Source organism: Gopherus evgoodei, chromosome 7 (genome assembly GCF_007399415.2).
Source record: "Gopherus evgoodei ecotype Sinaloan lineage chromosome 7, rGopEvg1_v1.p, whole genome shotgun sequence".
Taxonomy (NCBI): domain Eukaryota; kingdom Metazoa; phylum Chordata; order Testudines; family Testudinidae; genus Gopherus; species Gopherus evgoodei.
Genome location: NC_044328.1, coordinates 81,683,451 through 81,683,952, shown reverse-complemented (window position 1 = coordinate 81,683,952; position 502 = coordinate 81,683,451).

The window sequence follows — 502 nt, the reverse complement described above, 5'->3', positions numbered from 1 at the left end:
GCTACCACTTGCCCTTAGTGTGAGGAAACCTTGTCTGTGCTCACCAGGGGTCAACTCCCTGGCTCCGCCAGCCATGCTGGCTCCGCTGTTCCTCAGTAGGTTAGTGATAGGTTCTGGAGTGCCAAACCGCTGGCCCACTGGCCACTCGTGGGATTCACGTTACATCCCAACTCCCCCTTTGCACACAGCTCTGCTTCACACACGCAGCACTTAGACATGTTTGTAGTGAACACGCTGAAGTGTATTTACCAAAGAGCAGCAAATCAAATGCTGGCAAGTAGCAAGCTTGGGTCCATGGCATTACATGTAAAATAAAAGCCTTTTGGAGCCACGATTGAATTAACAAGATATTGATGTTGATAAATTGCATAGGCCATTGCTTGACCACAGTTTGGTTCATTATGAAAGTCAGGAGATCAAATACCCAGTATCAATGGGTTTATTGCTAAAAGCCAAGAAGAATACAGAAAAGGACAAAGGTTCAGTACAGTTCCGTGCAACC